This window comes from Cervus elaphus, chromosome 22 (genome assembly GCF_910594005.1).
Source record: "Cervus elaphus chromosome 22, mCerEla1.1, whole genome shotgun sequence".
Classification (NCBI taxonomy): domain Eukaryota; kingdom Metazoa; phylum Chordata; class Mammalia; order Artiodactyla; family Cervidae; genus Cervus; species Cervus elaphus.
In genome coordinates, this window is record NC_057836.1 from 8,616,757 (window position 1) to 8,634,214 (window position 17,458).

The 17,458-nt window shown below is 46.0% G+C and overlaps 1 protein-coding gene across 7 annotated transcripts in view; it reads right to left on the reverse strand.

The window, feature by feature from the left end:
- The window catches only part of TNRC6B (trinucleotide repeat containing adaptor 6B), a 254,502-nt gene extending 244,469 nt beyond the window's left edge, over positions 1-10,033 (reverse strand). For 2 of the 7 annotated variants that reach the window (XM_043881413.1, XM_043881411.1), the window contains exon 1: positions 9,714-9,962. The gene's annotated coding sequence lies outside the window, so the exon portion shown is untranslated. The other 5 variants (XM_043881416.1, XM_043881410.1, XM_043881415.1 and 2 more) reach the window with 5 other exon arrangements.
- Positions 10,034-17,458: the final 7,425 nt, after the last annotated feature.

Sequence of the window (17,458 nt, forward strand, 5' to 3'; positions counted from 1 at the left end):
GGGACTCTCAAGAGTCCTCTCCAGCACCACAGTTTGAAAGCATCAATTTTTTGGTGCTTCTTCAGTGCTCAGCCATTTTTATGGTCCAAGTCTCACATCTGTACATGACTACTGGAAGAACCATAGCCCTGACTAGACTTACAGGTTAAGTATAACTAGAATTTCAAGCTGTAAAAATCATCTTTCCCAGTACATGCACCTGGAGGCTGTTCTAGGTAATCCCTTCTGACATCATCCCTTTGACTGGTTCAGTATCTGGTCCTGTGAGGTGGATCAGCACTGTCTCAAGCAATCTGGAGGTAACTTCCTTTACTCTCTGCTCCTCGGTTCAGTTCAGTTCTTCAGTCGTGTCCAACTCTTTGTGACCCCTTAGACTGCAGAATGCCAGGCCTCCCTGTCCATCACCAAGTCCCAGCTTTGCTCAAACTCATGTCCATCGAGTCGGTGATACCATCCAACCATCTCATTCTCTGTCGTCCCCTTCTCCTCCTGCCCCCAATCTTTCCCAGCATCAGGGTCTTTTCCAGTGAGTAGGTTCTTTGCATCAGGTGGCCAAAGTATTGGAGTTTCAGCATCAGTTCCTCCAATGAATATTCAGGAGTGATTTCCTTTAGGATGGACTGGTTTGATCTCCTTGCAGTCCAAGGGACTCTCAAGAGTCTTCTCCAACACCACAGTTCAAAAGCATCAATTCTTTAGTGCTCAGCTTTCTTTATGATTCAACTTTCACATCCACACATGACTACTGGAAAAACTATAGCTTTGACAAGATGGACCTTTGCTGGTAAAGTAATGTCTCTGTTCTGAACATGCCGTCTAGGTTGGCCATAGTTTTTCTTCCAAGGAGCAAGCGTCTTTTAATTTCATGGCTGCACTCACCATGTGCAGTGATTTTGGAGCTCAAGAACATAAAGTCTGTCACTGTTTCCATTGTTTCCCCATCTATTTGCCATGAAGTGATGGGACCAGATGCCATGATCTTACTTTTTTGAATGTTGAATTTTAAGCCAGCTTTTTCACTCTCCTCTTTCACTTTTATCAAGAGGCTCTTCAGTTCATCTTTGCTTTCTGCCATAAGGGTGGTGTCATCTGCATATCTGAGGTTATTGCTATTTCTCCCAGCCATCTTGATTCCAACTTGTGCTTCTCTGCTCCTAGATAAGCTTAAATGAGTCACCACTTTCTAACTCCACCTGAAATCATTTGCCTAGTTATAGGTGCTATATTCAAGCAAGTATATTAATTAGAAGTGACAAGCATCATTCTGGTTTACGATTATCTTCTTTGAATGGTACTTTAGGATGCCTTTATGAATTCAAATGTATAGAATCACAACAATTATTTCTAAGACTATTTCCAGTTCTGAAATGTAGTGTAATCTGAGTCTGATATGTCACTTACAGGTCTGTAAGTCAGCTGTTGGCCCTGTACCCTGACACCAGCTTTATAAAAGCACACCACTGTGCCATCCTCTCATACTAAAAATGCTCCTTTGGGCCTCTGTGTAGGCCATTTGCCCTGCCTGAAATGCCCTCTTCCTCCATGACTGGGTGGAAATGTTACCTTCCCTGGAAAGGCTTTCCTGACCTCTAGTTGTGTGGACGATTTTCCTTTTCACCCCTGCCCCCTCCCCTGAATGCCTACTGTAACACTTACAACACCAAATAGCACTCATCTGTGTATGTGTCTGCCTTGCCCACTTGGCTGAGCGTGCCTTGGAAACAAAGATCTCTTCTTATCCCATCCCTGTAGTCCTAGCTCCTAACCCAGCATTCAGCACACAGTGAGCACACAAACATTCAGTGTAAACTGTAGTCAAGTAAGTACCGACCACATAAAAAAGTGTTTAAAGGAATAACCATTGTGATCATTTTTACTAATAAAGGATTAAAAAGATACTCATTAAACTCTGCAATGGGGAGTTCCCTGGTGGTCTAGTGGTTAAGATTCCAGGTTTTCACTGCCATGACCTGGGTTCAATCCCTGGTCGAGGAACTGGGATCCCATACACGGGCAAAAAAAAAAAAAATAAGAAAACCCCAACTCTACAATGACTAGATAAAATTTTCATACAAATTAAAATTTTTTATTATAATATTCTTTCTATAATAATGAAATGTTTACCTATTACAGGTAGAAATTAAGAAAAAAATAGACCCTAGAGACAACCTAAAATGGAAAGCCCTCCCCCCGCCCCCATATATTTATTTAAACCATCAGAATGAGATACTTTTCTGTTTTAGTTTTCTTTCCTAATTTATTTGAAAAACTTTCATTCAGGACCTACTACGTGTAATATACAGTGGGAGATGCTGTGCTGTGTTGAGCTGCTCAGTCGTGTCCGACTCTTTGCGACCCCATGGACTGCAGCCTGCCAAGCTCCTCTGTCCATGGGGATGCTCTAGGCAAGAATACTGCAGTGGGTGCCAGATACTGGTGATAAAAATGTGAGCAAAACAGACAAGGCATTTTTATTCACGAAGCTATTTTCTAGCAGGGAAACAACATACAAATTAAATGATTACTTAACTACAATTAAATTAAGTGCTTTGAGTGTTTAAAAGGAGCATTTCTACTGGGGGGGGGGGGGGGAGAGGTGTGTGCTTAAGAAATAACACATAAACAGAGCTCCAAGGATTGAAGAGGCAACAACTAGGCTTGGGGTGTGAAGCTTCCAGACCATGGGAATGGCAAGTGCAAGGAAGAGACCTTGAGCAGGAGGGGATATGCATTTCAGAAACCAAAAGGTCAGTGTGACAAGAGTATAGGCAGCAAAGGGGAGGACAGCAAACGAGGCAGGGTCTTCCTGGGCATTTAGTAAACAAGACAGATCAGATGCTTATTCTTGTGAAGTTTATACTCCAGAGAGTGGATGGCAGCATTTAGGGGACAGGTTAACAAATTTAAGTAGGGAAGACATGTGATTAGAGTTACACTTGTTTCTTAGTTAAATATTTTATATTTGAGGAATAACATATAAAGAACAGACACATAGTCTTAAGCGATTATTCCTTCTGCAGTTTCTACAATTCTCTGAGGCAGAGAATTCACTACTTACAAGGGAAAAAATTAAGTTCTGCAAACTGAGTAATTTATTTGAAGATTCTTACTCAACAAACATTTGAGTACCTACAATATGGTAGGTGCAGAACAGTGTGTGCATTCATACAGAAATGAATGCAAGTCTTGCTCTTAAGAAACTCACAATCTGATACAAGAGACAGATCTAGAAACACTATACAGTATAGTCCATGCTAGAAATGAGGAAAGTATAAAGCAGCAAAGTGAAATTCAATATTCCTAGAAAGAATTAATCATATCATCTTTGTGTTAAAGCTGTACTCTTTCATACTATGTTTTTGAATTTTCAATCATTCCTGTGCTTGAAACATAGTTGGTACTCAAGTATATGTCTACAACACAAACCAACCCAGGATTTTTCACTTCTAGTTCAGGTCCTTTCCAGGAACCAAATATGCCCCTAACTGGAAGAATTTGCATTAATTCCAAGGAGTTCTTCTTTTGAAGCTGCTTTCACAGCCAGCTTACAAAACCACAGAAGAAAGTAAGTTTCATTAAATTAAAGTCACACTTCATTATTTGCCCAGCCTGAAAACCCATAACAACTTCTAAACAGTTATTTTTTTAAAGTGAATTTTCATTCAGAAGAAGTTCTCCTATGAAGACAATCAAGAAACTGCCATCTAGTTCTTCATAATTCATGATCTCTGTCATCAAAGCACTTGTATTTTGGTTTCTAATTGAAAAGATAAAATGTAGCACATAGAAAAAATAAAACAAAATACAAGGTAGCATTTGTTCAGTGATTTAAAATATTTATAGACTATCTACTATGAGCAAGCTCTGACAAACCTAAATAGCATATTAAAAAGCAGAGCCATTACTTTACTGAAAAGACTCATATAGTCAAAACTATGGTTTTTTCCAGTAGTCATGTATGGATGTGAGAGTTGAATCATAAAGAAAGCTGAGCGCTGAAGAACTGATGCTTTTGAACTGTGGTCTTGGAGAAGACTCTTGAGAGTCCCTTGGACTGCAAGATCAAACCAGTCCATCCTAAAGGAAATCATTCCTGAATATTCATTGGAAGAACTGATGCTGAAACTCCAATACTTTGGCCACCTGATGCAAAGAACTGACTCACTGGAAAAGATCCTGATACTGGGGAAGATTGAAGGCAGGAGGAGAAGGGGACAACAGAGGATGAGATGGTTGAATGGCATCACCGACTCAAAGGACATGAGTCTGAGCAAGTCTGGGAGCTGGTGATGGATAGGGAAGCCTGGCATGCTGCTTTCCATGGGTTCGCAAAGAGTTGGAGACAACTAAGCGACTGAACTAATCTACTATGAGCCAGATAAGGAGTCCTCTTAGGCAGGCAAAGTTGAGTAGGCCAAAAGCCTGCCTTCAGGGAACTCAGTCTTATAGTCTGCCTTCAAGGAACTCAGCCAATAATACATAACCCAGGACGATCAGAGCTATAATTCAGCAGGTACACACAGATGAGAACACAACTGCCACAGGTTCTAATTCATCAGCACCTATTCCCACGCCTTATCAGTTACTGATTATTTTAACACTACTCCTGATTATAATACAAACTGATAAATATTGAAAGTAATTGCTACATGAAAAAATTAATGTTAAAATGGGTCAGAGGAGATGGTGAGACCTGAATTTTCTGGGTTTCTCAGCAAGGACGGTTAGCATATTTGGATAAAGACCTGGTTTCAAGGAGAAGTGAGCAACCAAAAGGCCAGTGGTGGCAATTAGCCCAGTATAGCCCTCCAACTATACTAAGGATATGGTTCAGAGCTGTGCTGTACAGCATGGTAGCCACTTGCCACATGTAGCTATTGAGCACCGGAAATGTGGTGAGTCTCAGCTGAGATATATTAAGTGAAAAGTACACTCCGGATTTCAGTTTCACATGACAAAAAGCATGTAAAGCACCTCAACATTTTTTTTAACTGATTATATGTTTACATAATATCTTGGATATCTCGATGTAAATAAAGTGTTATGAAAAATCAATTTCACCCTTTCTACCTTTTTAATGTGGCTACTAGAAAATTTAAAATTACATGTGTGGTTCACATCTGCGGCTTGCATTCTATTTCTACTGCACAGTGCTGGTCCAGAGAGCTTTAAATAACAAGCTACAGAGTTTAATCCTTTGGGGCTATGAAACACTATTGAATGTTTTTAAACCTAAGTGCTTGTGGTAGATTTGGGGAGCGTGCAGGAAACATAAACGAAGCGCTGTTTCAGGAGTGCGGGGGCCATCCGTAGGGCCAAGACACTAGAGGCGGTTGTCAATGTCAAAAGGCCGGCAAATGTCAAAGGATAAGCGGGCTCAGTTGGAAAGTGTACAAGGTCTTTAGAAGTCCCACGCTGGGTGGAGAGAGGAGGAAAAAACCAAGCGCAGGGTGAGGTGAGGGAAGAGGAACAGCTGCAAGCACTGACGTGAGCCTGGATGACCAAGGTGCACTGCTCAGCGGACTCGCGAGCCCAGCCCCGGTTGAGAGTCAGGTTAGGTCTCATCTGGCTCAGTGGAAGGGCTCCCAGGCAGAGGTGACATTCAGGAGAACAAAATCAGTGTCCTCTTTAGCGATTCCAGATCTCTCTTTCTCTGTGGCAAGACCTCTGCCAGTGGGATCAAGTTCGGTGAAGGTAGTAGGTAGAAAGGCTACCAAAAACTACAAGATAGCAATAAATTATAAAAGCAAACACCCAGACTCACAACACAGCCAACAAATATTTACTGGGAGTCTGCTGTATGCCTGGTCCTCGGCTCAGCTCTGGAGGTATGGGAAACAGACATGGTCCTGAATCAAAAATTGTGGTGAGAACTATGAAAAAAGAACAGGAAGCTCTGAGAGATCTAACTGAGGGAGGATGGGAGTAGTGGGATGAGGTCATAAAGGAAAGACTCTCTGAAGAAGTGACAATTTCATGTGAACCCTGAAGTCAGGTGGGTGAAGACCAGGGGGAGTAACAGCCCAGGCCAGGCCAGGACAGTGCTGTGCACAAAAACCTTAAGGCCAGAAAAGGCTTCGGTAATTCAGACAACTGAAAGAAAGCTATGTAGTTAGAATGTCAAGAAGGCAGGCAGGTCATAAAAAAGGTGTGAGAAGGCTGGAGAGGCAGGCGAAAGCCAGATCTTGCACAGCCTCACGGGATGGAAAATAAAATCCCGAATGGGTCCAAGTGCAATGGGAAGCTGTGAGGGGTTCTGATCAGGGAAGTGGTCCAATCTTGATGGGTTCCAAGTGTTAAGCCACCTATGCTCTGTCGGCTCAGCCCCCTGAACAGAAGCGGGCTTGGGAGCAAAGGGGCAGGAGCCAGCATTTGTAGCTGAGTAGCAACATACCTGGTCTGGGGTAACAGAGTGTAATACAAGGCCCTTCAAGGGACTCCCCTGGTGGTCCAGTGCTTAGGACCCCATGCTGCCAATGGGGTTTCCTGGTCAGGAAACTAAAACCTACATGCCACGTGGCATGGCCAAAAGGTAATGATAATAAGGCCCTTCAAAGTTTTCCCTGGGGCTTCCCTGGTGGCTCAGACAGTAAAGAATCCGCCTACAATGCAGGAGACCTGTAGAATCCGCCTACAATGCTCAAACCCTGGGTTTGGAAGATCCCCTGAAGGGAACAGCTACCCACACTGATTTCTGGCTTGGAGAATTCCACAGACTATATAGTTCATGGGGTCGCCAAGAGTTGAACAAGACTGAGTGACTTTCATTTTCAAGTTTTCCAGGGTTGCAAGGTTGGGAGAAGTATGGCACCACCAAAAAATATAGAAAAATCTGATGGAAGAGTTGATCTGGGAGACACTAGCTGGGAAGCACAACTCTAAACATACTGAGTATGAAGCACTAGGGAAGAATTCCAGCAGGTAAATATGAATGTTGTTTTAGAGAATGGAAGAGAGATCAGACATGGGATACTGAGGTTAACACACAGAGAAGTGACAGTTTAAATCCCAAAAGTAAATAACATCTTCAAGTAGTTGAAAAGAGAGGAGAAAAAAAAGCGACACGAGCCTGAATCAGATCCTCAGTGTTTCTCTCTGGGACAGAATTCAGGGCTCTCGAAAGGGACAGAGCATGAGGGAGTCTTTGAAGAATGATGGGACCATTCTGTACCCTGATTGTGGCACTGGTTACATGAATCTGTACATGTGTTAACATTCAGAATGTTACTATATTAATAACAGAAATTTTCAAAATAAAAAAATTTACTTCCTAGGCTCTATGAACTGCTCCATTTAAGTATTCTTCCAGAACATGCCTTTAGCACATGAGCTATTCTCTTTACTGTCCCATTAAATTAAAACCGCTAAAATGAACCCTAATTCATAACATTCTAAACTGTTTCTTAGTCAACTGACATTTACTGTGGTCCTATTATATGTATCAAGCACCCTGCTGGATACAAAACTGAATGATGCCTGGTCCCTGGAAGGGTTAATTAACAGCAAGGTACCAGAGTGTAGACCTACACAAAAAGCTCTGAAAGCCTTGACCCCTTAATTAAAGGCACTTTATCTCTATAAAAATTAAATAGGGAAGAAATTAAACAAAGCTTAGATGTAACACCAGTAAAAATGCTAATCTTTAAAAATTAAGAATAAGTTTCATTAATTCTTAAGCTAGGTATGAAGAACCTAATCATCAGTCACATTTCCCTTTTCCATCCCTTTCTGCTTCTCAGTGTCCTTTCTGCATTTCTTCCTCTGGGTAATTTGGGGGGGTGTGTGCAAAATGGAATATGCATAGGGTTTGAAATCAGACTGAAGACTAAACTGATCCATGCCCTTTAACTTCCTAGCTCTGTGGCTTTTGGAGGCTGTTTTTCCCATCCATACAACAGTAATGATACGGACCTCACAGGTTTGAGGTAAGGATTAGGTAAAAAATATAAACAGGTTGGCATAGGCAAAGAGCGCCAAAAAAAAAATGTTATCTAACGTTATCATTACCATTTGAACAAATGGCATTGTTCTGATTTAAAACATTTTTAAGTGCTTCCATTTGAATGAGGACAAAAATATTTCCCGACCCACCTCCCAAAGGGCATGACATTTATGTGCTACCTTAGAAAAGCTGCTTGGGAATTTCTTCTTAAGTCCCATCAGAAACTTTTCTGCTCAAATGTTTGGGACAGCACTTAAAAACAGTCAAGAACTAAAAAATTATTTTAAAGGCATCATATCATCACTGCATTCTAAGTGGAACAAGCCAGTCTGATTCGTGTTTCGGATGCTTGCCTTAGTGTATGGACCTACCACATTCACATCTCTCCTACTACTTACCTAGTGAGACACCGCACACGGTAGAGGTGTCAATGTGCTAAAAGTTCTGCTTTTTAAGAGGTATTTACATAACACTACCAAAAGCTAAACAGTTCCAAAGCCACCCGAATCAATAGGAAGACTATCATCCTACTGAAATTCCCCACAACTAGGAAGAAAACAGCGGCTATTGTTCAACTTACACAAAATACTAAAATGTAAGATTTCTCTACATCTTATTTCTGTTTGCTTAACTGCTGGGGGAGGGGAACAGTAATTAACAACGTTTTATTCACCGACTATGGAGAAACATCTCTGGCTAATTTTGTTCTATATTTTGCCTATATTGTAAGCAAATGGCCAACTTGAATTCACCTTATGCCTCGCTTTCAACCTTTAGCACAGAGGCTAAAAAGTAATAGTGCAACCGGCAGATACGTGAAAAAGCAGAGAGCCTGAAAAGACCCAGACTAATTCCTGGTGTTCAAATAACCGAGGATGGGCTGGGCCTTAAGGTCACCGACAAGAGGCTACCCTTATTGGGTGTCTTCAGCCACTACACAGTGCATTTAAGCCCACTGTGGAAACCCACTAGTTTGAAACCAAGGGCGCAGGACCAGGGGATGGCAGAAAATACTTCTGGCTGGTCGTCCGCTGATAGTCCCCTCGCCCTCCTTTCCCCGGGGAAGAGTTAATCGACCTGTGGCCACACAGGCAGGGCTCCGGGGTGAGGGGTGGAGCTGGGACGCCCGGTCCGCGTTGGGCAGGGGAGCGCATTCACTCTGTCACGCAGGTCTTGCACACAGGTGGGGACCAGGGGGCTCCGAGGCCTGACGCCTCCCTCTGCCACCGCCAGGCAAGGGGCCCCGACGCGCCTCGTGGGCTTCGGCTCTCCGCTGCGACGGGGACCCCTCCCGGCCCCGAAGTGCCCCGGCGACGGGAAGCGAACTCTACTCGGCCGGCCCACCCGGAAGCCCTCCCCAAGCTCACACCTGCCGGCGCGTGACGCCTGCCGCCGCCGCCGCCGCCGCCGCCGCGCGCGCCCGCCCGCCCGCCGGCCCCGACCCGGCCATTCCGGGCGCCCCTGCCCCGCGCGCGGACATCGCCCGCGTCCCTCCCCGCCCCGGGGTCAAACCCACCAGACGCCCGCCCCGCGGAGCGCGCGCCCAACGCCACCGCCCCCGCCGGCCCCGCGCGCGCTCACGCCCCTCCCGGCCCTCTCCCCGCCGCGCGCGCTCACTCGCGAGGACACGCACACGCTGCGCCTCAGCTTGACAGGCCGGCCCCGCGCCGCGCGCTCCCGCGGACGTCCTCGCCCACCCGGCAGCCCGGCTCTGACTGGGCGGTGAGCGGGGGGAGGGGAAGGGCGGCGGTGGCCGTCGGTCCTCACTCACCGCCGAGCCGTGCCGGCTCCGAGTGCGCGGCGTTCCGCTGTGAGGCGATGCGCTGCGATGCGCGCGGTCCCCGCTCCTTCGCAGGCTATGGAGGCGACGTAGTAGGGGGACTGAGGGGTTCGGGGGAGGGGGTCACTCCCTCCCGCTTCACCTCCGAGAAACACGGGGACCCCAGAAACTAAAAACAAAATAAACAAACTTTCCCCTCCGCCTCCCTCCCCCAAAACCACAACACAAACACTCGGGGCCCCGCCCAGAGCCCCACTCCATTGGCCACAGGGAGGATGCTGCCGACCCTCACTGGCTGGCTTTTGTGCCCGTCAAGCTGCCGTTCCGCCCCTCCAATGCCTCGCCGTAGCCGTCGCCCCTCATTGGTCAAATGCGTTCCGTTTGACGAGCTAGGATTGGCTGAGCTGCCTGCGCCAATCATTCGGGGACACACCCCCTCAGCATCCCAGAGGCCGCTTCCTCGGTCGCGGACGCGGAGAGGCGAAGGGGAAACTAGAGCATGATGGCGGCCGAGCTCAGTTGGCGCAACCATCGTCTTTTTCCTTTTATTAGCTCATTAGAGCCTCGCCCTCGCGCTGTTCCCCCTGAGCTCCTCTCTCCATCCAGTACTGCCTAATAACGGAATCTATACGTCCTGACTCCTTGATTTATCCCCTCAGAAGTGCTGAGTGTGGGCTGGTTGTGAGTCATTGGACTGTCAGCATGTCACTCGTTAGTCAAATCTTCAAACTATTGGTGGAACGGCTAGAAAGCCCGTCCAACAACAAGGGCTAATGCCATTGGTTTGTCTCCACCGAGTTCTTTCCTGGTACGTTATTGGGCAGATAGGCGCGTCGGTGATTCGCACTGTTAATTGTTTGCTAGGCAGTTTGGATGACTGTTCATTTGGCCTGTAGTTGGTAATAACGACTACCCGCTTGCGTACCGCATGCGTGCCCGCTTTGTGCCATTGTGCAGAGTTCTTTACAAGGACTATCGATTAAAGCTGTGAGTTCTCTAAATTTTACAGATAGGTTCTCTAAATTTTACAGATAAAGACGCTAAGGCGCCAGAGAGGTTAGGACACTTGCCCAAGGTCACCTGGATAGAAAATAGTTGGTAGACCAAAATTTGGTCCCAGATCTGTCTGACTCCAAAGCCTAAGCTCTTTTCACTGTACTTTAGTGTCTCCCTTAGCCTAGAATCGTACCTGTCAGCCAACCCTACAACTTCAAAAGGTTTCATTCAGAGGTCCTCAGTTTCTGGAGGTGACACTGTTGGGGACTAAAGCTATGGATAGGTTGTCATTGCCTCCACTGTATCTTCTCCTCCGGCACCCATTCCTCCCACCCTAAATGAAACAGTCTTGGTGTTTCCTGATCGGAAGCTCGTTTACCTTTATGTTCATTTTCTCCACTTTATAAATAAATAAATACTTCTACCAGCCTTCTGTTTCAAGCCTACCTTCCCAACTCCCACTCATCCATCTTCAGCTCACTCTTTTCTGAGAGAGTCCTGAAGAGCCAGAAACGAGGAGAGAGTCCAAAGAGGGAAAGAGAATAAATAAATCGGTTTAGGAATATTTTACTGTATGCCTTTTCTGGAAAGCTTCCAGAGTAGCCCCTGATGCTGTGCAAGACGTGTGTTCCTGGCTCCTGGCCATTGAATTCTTTCCTGTGGCAGCTTTCAGCAAAGTGAATCCAACATTCCAGCCAGGGGAGGGCAGAATGCTTAGGACCCACTGCCAGAGAACCAGCCCCAGGCTCTGGTACTGAAATGATCTCCAAGAGCACAGTGCTGGACTCAGGCCCACATTTGTCTCCGGTAATTAACATTTTACCATACCAAATCCCCATCCCCTGTAGCTTCAGTAGGATCACTGCCCTTGTTTCGCCTCCTGATCCAAGCTGTTGTGTAACCACACTGGCACTGCTTTAATAATAAAACAACTACTGTAACACAGAAATAGTGCTCAACACTTATAGCCTTTCAGCAGAGGAAGATAAGTGTTTCACAAACATCAATTAACATTAAATGGCAGGTATTCCCAGGGCAACTGCCAGCAGGACAGAAGAAAAATCATGAGTCAAGGTCTAAGAAAGGTCCTAGGAGCCTGAATCCTTAAAACTATATGCACATACCCCACACTAGCATTCCAATATGAGAATAATTCTGAACCATAAAACAAAATGAGTGAGAAATGGTCAGGGTCCAAAACCTTCCTTATCTTCATAGTTGGTTGTTTGAAACTCTTATTTTAACCCTTAAACTAGCGCGTGATTTTATAGTTAATTGTTAGACACATCTATCTCCCCAGCTCAGCTTTTTTGTTGTTGTTCAGTCGCTAAGTCAGGTCTGACTCTGAGACCCTGCATATTGCAGCATGCCAGGCTCCTCTGTCCTCCACTATCTCCCAGAGTTTGGTCAAATTCATGTCTATTGAGTTGATATGCTATCTAACCATCTCATCCTCTGCCACCCTCTTCTCCTTTTGCCCTCAATCTTTCCCAGCATCAGGATCTTTTCCAAGTTGGCTCGCTGCACCAGGTGGCCAAAGTACTGAAGCTTTAGCATCAGTTCTTCCAGTGAATATTTGGGGTTGATTTTCTTTAGGACTGACTGGTTTGATCTCCTTGCTGTCCAAGGGACTCTCAAGAATCTTCTCCAGCACCACAATTCGAAGGCATCAGTTCTTTGGCACTCAACCTTCTTTATGGTCCAGCTGTCACATCCATACATGACTACTGACCATAGCTTTGACTATGCAGACCTTTGTTGGCAAAGTGTCTCTGCTTTGTAACATGCTGTCTAGTTTCACTATAACTTTCCTTCCAAGGAGCAAGCATCTTTTAATATCATGGCTTCCTAGTGGCTCAGTGATAAAGAATCCTCCTGCTGTTGTTGGGAATGTGGGTTTGATTCCTAGGTCAGGAGGATCCCCTAGAAAAGGAAATTGCAACCCATTCCAATATTCTTGCCTGGGAAATCCCATGAACAGAGGAGTTATAGTCTGTGCTATAGTCTGTGGGGTTGAAAAATAGTCAGACACAACTTAGTGATTAAATAACAGCTCAGCTTTAAGTTCTTTGAAAACAAAAATGGTTTCTTATTCATCTTTGTATGTTGTAAATTGCCCTGATTATAAAAGGTTCCCCTATAAATAATTATTCAGTGAATATTTATAGAACTTGTGGGCACTTTCCTAGGGTACAGAGGCTGCACAGATGAATAAAACATGTCTGCATTCAGGGACCTCGATTGGCGGGGATGGCCAACAGGTAAACATGTAATCACAGCACAGATGGCTTGGAAGAACAAGGGAGGGATATGGGACGCAATCTTTTTGTTTTCTGTTTTGCTGGGCCAGGTCTTTAGGTGCAGCACACAGGATCTATTTCCCTGACCAGGGGTCAAATCTGGGCCCCCCTGCATTCAGAGCCTGGAGTCTTAACCACTGGACCTCCAGGGGAGTCCTGGGATTCAGTCTTGAGGAGACAGAGATGGCTACCTTGAAGAAGTGACATCTACAAGGAGAACTAAAGAATGAATTGTGATGAGCTATTCAAGAGGCTGAGGATGTGTGGTGACCTGTAACACTTGTCTTTGGGGGGCAAGGAGAATGAAAGGAATATCCAGGAATGGCTAAAGCCTGTTCTTCCTATAATTTTTGTCTCTGAGGGCTTTCGGGGGGTCTATCCACTCCACCTTGTTCTACTTTCCCTTCCCAGAAGAAAGCAGGAAGCCAGAAACCCTGTTGTGTTTGCCTGCCTGAGAATAGGAACACAATTTCCAAATATGATGGCGGTTTTCTGGATCACTGAGTAAAGATTTCAGACTGTACAGAAAGTTTTAAAGTAGAAAAGAAAAGCTCTCCCAAATCCCACTACTAGAGCCAACCGCCATTAAGGAGTCTATCTTCCCAGACTCTTTTATGAATAGACCCACGCATGGATTTCTTCCAACAAACAGTGGGGTGTGGCTCAGGGTCTTGTCAGTACTTTGAGAGCTCTCATTGCTCAGAACTCAGCTATGGATGGAACCTGTTCTCACTTTCTATACTTATGGGAAGGATGCCAATAAATCCTACTTGGAGGATGATGGTTTCAAATTCCTGTCGCAGCAGATGACAAATTTCCACCTGTTACAGGACTCTGGGGCTCGCTCAGTCTACTGTGGAATCAATGAATGGTGGGTAGGAAGGGGCTCTGCTATGCTCACTGCCCGAGGGCTTACAAGCTGCTTTAGTGGCTGTAGGGTCAAGCCATGCCCTGAAAAGGCAGCCCAGGTCAAAGAATGACATGCTAGGGTGCTCTCTTTGGCTCTCTTTCTTATTTCTTCTCTGCATGCTACTTGGAGAAAATATTTGGGGTGTTTGTTCCAACCCACCCAACTTTGAAAGTAAAAAGACCCGCCAAGCCCTGCACAGTTGTATGCAGGCCAAGTTCAGTATGTTCTTGGAGCGCTATACTGTTCTTAGAGCTCTATATGTGGTGTTCTGTACATTTGGCTTTTTGCTGGAAGGGAAGGCAAATTTAATGAGTGATGGCTGCCTTGGATGGCTACCAACAGTTGTCTAAGTCATTCCAAGCAACAGGCCTGCCTTCCTTCCCTTGAGAGGTTGTTCTGTGATCCCTGAAACACACTGCATTGGCCTGGACAAAATCCAACTCAAAGGGAATTTCTGCAAACAATTCCGCGATGACCCACAAGCTCTGGGTGACACAGCCAGCTGGCTCGGCTCCAACTCTGATTTCCGTGGCTCGGGAGAAGTCCCTTTACCCTTTGCACTGGCCTCTCACTGCTGCGAGACATTGGGAAGTGTTTGGAAAGCGGTCTCCTGTTCCCAAACTTATAATCATGGGAAGAGTCCCTGTAAAAAGAACTGAATTCAAAAAGACAAGAGGACAGCTGACAGCTGATAGGGCTCACTTGGGCAGTGGGTGTGGCCACAGCCAAGGCCAAGAGCACTTGGGGGGAAGGGAAGTTTCTAGAGAGTGCTGATTATAGAGGACATGCTCGTAAGCATTTATTACACATTTGGTAGCATTTATTGTGTAACAAAGCCCTTGTGACAGAAGCTATGCCGCTTCTAAATCACATCTCATTTCTTACAACCACACTTCCTGAAAAGCTTGTAGGGAAGCCCTGGACACCCCCAACCCCCCCTCAACCCCCTCTGGCCAAAGCGTGACCCCCAGGGAGGTTCATAGGGGCACCAGATGTGCTGTAAATAACAGCTACCCTTTGGTGAACACTTGCTATGTGTCAGACACTGTACTGAGGGCTTTATGTGGATCATGGTGGCAGTTAATCTTCACAACAACCATGGTTGTCCCCATTTTCCAGGTAGGGAAGCTGAGGTTCTGAAGGGTGATTAACTTGTGCCAGGTCACCACAGTTAATAACCTCACAGCTGAACCCAGGCCCTCTGACTCCAATGAGTCAGCTCTTTTCCCTGCTGCTATGTTGTCCTGAGGTGTCTACCTTGGAACTGCCACAGTGCCCATGAACAGTCAGCCTCAGAGCCTTTATTAGCTCAACCGCATGCTCTTTTCCCTACAGACTCAGGGAAAGAGGCACACCCCTTCCTGGCTCAGTTACTGCCTCTGGGACGTCCCTGATGGTCCAGAGATTAAGAATCTGCCTTCCAATGCAGGGAAACTAAGCCTGCGCACCTCACCTGAGACCTGATGCAGCCAAAAACAAATATATATATATGTATATATATATATATATATATATTTTTTTTTTTAAAGGACTTCTCTGGTGGTCCAGCGGTAAAGAATCTGCCTGCCAGTGGACATGGGTTTGATCCCTGGTCCAGGAAGATTCCACATGCTGTGGAGCAGCTAAGCTCATGCATCACAACTGCTGAGCCCACGAGCCGCAACTGCTGAGTCTGGTGCCTAGAGCCTCTGCCCTGCAGCAAGAGTAGCCACGGCCTGAGAAGCCCATACATGGCAACGAAGAGTAGCCCCCGCTCACTGCAACCAGAGAAAGTCCACGCATAGCAGTAAAGACCCAGCACAGCCAAATAGAAATAAATAAATAAAATTGAAGAAAGAAAAGCAAAGACCATAAAAAAAATATATACATAAAAAAAAAAAATTACTGCCTCTGATGGTCCTTCTTCTGCATCCAGTTGGGACCTGTCTCCTCTTCCACTGCCTTCAGAATAGCCTTCCTTCCTGCCTGCCTGCCCTTTCTCTCTCTTTTTCCTTTCCTCAGCTTCTTAAATAATGCCTTGTGACCATCTCCACCACTACTCTGTATCCCAGCTTCTAGCCCTCACTCTGTATTGAAACTCACTTCTCAAAGCTCATCTGTGACCTCTTTGTGGCCAAGATCCAAGAGACGTTCTCAATCCTTGTTTCCATGGCTTCACCACTATGTTTTACTCTGAGAATCTTCTCTTGGTTCCTCAAAATAGCCAGCTCCCCTCCTACCTCTACAACTGTTCATGCTCTTTTTCATACCCCCTCTTTCTCTCAGCTCCTTCTAAGGAGTCTGTCTCTCTTCTCTCCTTATGTTGCCTTCCAGGGGTGTGGTGGGGGGGGGGGGTTGGGGGGGCAGTGGGAGTGGAGAGCAGGGTCATTGTCCTCCTTCCACCTCAGAGATCGCAATTTCATCTCTCCATCCCCAGCCTTCATTCTGCAGGCCGCTTGCGGTGTGATCCTGTGCCAGTCATATAAACTGTCTGAGCTTCAGCTTCCTCATTTCTAAAATAAGGGTACTGGATCAGATTTGTTATTCTGGACTCGAAGATAATAATAAGACCCCAAGTTTGTAAGCACATGCTATGCCAGGCGGGACTGGTCATGCAAAATGAAAGCATGGGGCTCCTTGTTCCAGAATTATGAAGAATTTCAAGACAGCAACAGCAGAGCATTACATCAAATGTGGGACCCTCTGCCTTCCGGGTGCAGGACCCATGGGAGCCCTCAAGTTGCATGCTCACGAAGCTGGCCCCAGTGCCAAGTACTGCTGTGTAATTATATAGGTATTAACTTATTCAATCCTCATAGCAATCTTATGAGGTCAGTATGGATGAGGAAACCAAGGCAGAGAGAGGTTAAGTAACTGTCCAAGGTCACGGTTTTTAATTGATAGGGCTGAGGAAACTTACACCTGTTGGCTGAGGTGGTTGGGAGATCCACACGGGAAGGACGGTTCCCTCCTGCAGGAGGACTTCCTGGTGGCCTCTTAGCTGGAACACACCCGTTCCTTCCTCAGTGAGTTTGTCTGCGCGGGTGCTGCTGCCTTGGTTCCCTTTCCTCCTTCCCCAGTTCCGAGGTGTACACTTCTTTCAAGGCTCAGGTCCAGCCCCTGTTCCTCTCAGGGGCTTCTGGAGCAGAGAAGCCAGGCCCACACCTCCGTTCCCTAGATTTTCTCAGTTCCGTGTGTAGAGTCAGACCCAGCCCAGGCCTGGCCATAGGGACTGTTCGTAGCTTCAGAGCCCTGACTTAACCCTCACTTACACTCTCGAGGCTCACTGATCATACGAGGCTGGAGAGAAAACTTCTTTAAATCTCTCCCCGCAACCAAACAACAGCTTGTGATAGAGCCTGTCTCCCCCACCAGACTGGGGAGGCCTGGAGGGCAGATATTATAACTGAAGGACCTAGAGAAGATTGTATGGTGTTTAAAACTCTCTTGAAAGAGTATTTTCTAGGCTCTGGACATTTTCCTGGAATGTCTTGCCTCCTTCTCCCCTCTCCCATTCACTCTTCAGGTGTTGGTTCAGAGATCACCTCCTC